At 41.1% G+C, this 2765-nt stretch overlaps 1 non-coding gene across 1 annotated transcript; it reads left to right on the top strand.

Moving 5' to 3' along the window:
* Positions 1-2286: 2286 nt before the first annotated feature.
* On the top strand, positions 2287-2358 carry TRNAE-UUC (transfer RNA glutamic acid (anticodon UUC)). Its single transcript has one exon. It is a non-coding gene; the product is annotated as a tRNA-Glu (tRNA).
* The last annotated feature ends 407 nt before the right edge of the window (positions 2359-2765 follow it).

The raw sequence follows: 2765 nt of genomic DNA, 5'->3' as shown, positions 1-2765 counted from the left end.
AACAAAGACATTTTCAAAACAGATCACATATCCTAGTGTCCCAGATAATCCACAAGTTTGCATTGTGCATTGTTTGAAGGAATATGAGGATCACACAAGGAAATTGATACAGTCTAATGGTGGTCAACTTTTAATTGCGTTCCAGAAACCCTTTCATCCAGGGTCATCGGCCACTTTGGGAAGGTGGGTGAAATGGATTCTCTCAGAATGGTATTGACACCAGTAAATTCCGAGCTCACTTTGTGAGAGGAGTTATGGCCTTGAAATCGTAACTTTTGGCCTCCCATTTATGAGACATCATGAGAGCAGCGGACTGATCCACAGATTCAACTTTCAAAACTTTCTATTAAAAACCATTATCAAATGTAGCCACGGTGGTGTTGGAACAGCTTTGAACAAGCATCATCCGAAGCCTTCGGTTCTGACATAGAATAAAACCTTTTCTAGCTAACGTGTCTAGAATTTCCAATTCTATTAAGGAGTTGGAGGCGAGGATTATCCCACCCTGAAAACCTTTATTCAGATTTTATTCAAAATTCTACTTCTGTTTGTATGACTATTATAACACACCCAGAAACAGCATTACATTAGGAAGCATAATTTTCCTGTTAAGTGGCATGAGTACTACACATATTTCCTTCATCTCCTTTCTAGGTGTTGACCAGAAGCAGGAGTAACCTACAGCAGAGAGGCTTCCATGTACACAGTTTGTGAACTTCCAGTTGGTCCAGTGGATGACTCCAATTCCTGATCACTGGTTTCAAAGGACCCACTGTCCTTCTTTTGGTGAAGCTGTTACCTTCATTTTGATTAACTTAAATTTCTGTTGTTATGTTTTGACGATAAACCAAAGAAAGGGGATTAAAGATGGCACTGATACATTTTATAATGGCAAAGACACGATGATTTGTACAGAATGTGTGTTATCATTACTGGAATTATGGGAAATGTAGTTCATATTGAAGTTTGCTTTTGATTGGCTGCTCTGAATGTTATATCAATAAACAGAGAAGAAAGAGAAGCATAATCCTCGCCTCCAAGTCCTTAACCTTAATAGAACTGAAAGTTCTAGACGAGTGAGCTAGAACATATTTTAGTTTTTGGTAAGAGGCTTTCCCCTACAGACAGTTAAGAGTTATCTGGCTGCCAAGACTTAAACAGAACATTACTTCCAAGACATTGTGCACTCTGTAGGCGTCAGTCGTGACTACCACAGAATAAGTGCATGAGAGCTGACAATATCATGGCAAACTGTGTACAACTGCCTGACCACATTACAACCAGAAAGCACGCTCTCTGCCAGGAAATATTGGACATGCATGGGCAGTGTGCTATCAATAACGCCTCTGGCCCTATTAAAAAGTAATTGAAGCATCTGCAATGACAGACGAGTGTGCATGGGCCAGAGACCCAGTGACATCCTCAGTGTGTCTGTGCCACCCTGACTGGCAACACTCTCACACTTAAGTTGCGTGTGCCGTGAGCTGGGCAGTGATGTTGTTCCCGCACTGCTGTGGTTTCAGAGATGTGAGGTGAAAGGCACCCAGAAAAAAAAACGAATTAGAAATACACGTGCGAGTTTGTCACAAAATGTGCCATTTCTGGGCCCCAAGCTGCCGAACAAAACCAACTAAAACATATTGGAGGGGGCGGGCTTGAGGCGGTTTCTGTATCCCTGCACAGTTTTGGCTAAACATTTAAGCTGTTTTCAGTCCACTATTGTTTTTTTTTCATTAACAGTGTAATGAGTCCTTTTATGTTTTCATCGTGTTTTAAATTAACTTCCGCATTAGCGTTAACATGTGTGCTAGTATGCTTCAAGAAAAATATGCAGTGGTTTCAAAAAATAAAACAAATTGTATTTTAAATACAAACTAAAAGCACACTTGTCTTCCCATTTTAGAATAGCGAGATGTAACTATGCAGTATAAAAAGCTGCGCCGTGGGAGAGCTGCAAGTGGTATGAAGTTTGTATTAAATGTTCAGGAGGCAGGACATAGTACAGGGCGTAAATGAAGTCTTTTCTGCTGCTCAGACTGAAGTATCTGTGTTTAACGGTGTCTCTGCAACAAGCCTATGGGCTGATGATGCACATGAAATGGCCAAGGATTGTGTCTCCATGCCGCAGTCTCTGTTTGTCTTCATGCCACGTGCATTATTTATTCTGTGTTCGTCTTCGTGCTGCCTGCACTGTTCATTGTGTGTATGCATGGAAAAGGCCGCTAGGTGGCGTATACATGTCTCTTCTAAGTACTAGAAAACACCAGACAACTTATGTGTCAGCGCTCCCATATGGTCTAGCGGTTAGGATTCCTGGTTTTCACCCAGGCGGCCCGGGTTCGACTCCCGGTATGGGAACAGCATAATGTTTTTTTGTTTTTTTTTTACATCTTACACATAAAAGAATAAAATAAGTCTTCCAATTATAATTATATCAAATACATTTTGGACAAAGTCGTAAAAAAGGGGCGGGCAGAATGCTCCTATCTGGACGTAAATGTACTGTATGCCCTAATTCGATTTGTAAAGCGCTAAAACGTCACTAAAGACGCGTCAGTGCTATGTGAGCAGATTAAGGTTGAAAAACGATTTATACGAAAGAGGAAGTTTGCTTGCACAATCAGCAGCTCATTACTGCTGCATAGCGCACTCAGTGGGGGTCAGTGTTCTGTTTTTGTTTTAGCACTGCTCAAGTTCAACATACAACAGAATATCCGGCGAGGAGAACAATCATGACACTAATAAATCCGTTGTGCTACTTTTTG

The sequence above is a fragment of the Triturus cristatus genome, chromosome 10 (genome assembly GCF_964204655.1).
Source record: "Triturus cristatus chromosome 10, aTriCri1.1, whole genome shotgun sequence".
Classification (NCBI taxonomy): domain Eukaryota; kingdom Metazoa; phylum Chordata; class Amphibia; order Caudata; family Salamandridae; genus Triturus; species Triturus cristatus.
This window is presented reverse-complemented; position numbering and strand designations above follow the sequence as displayed.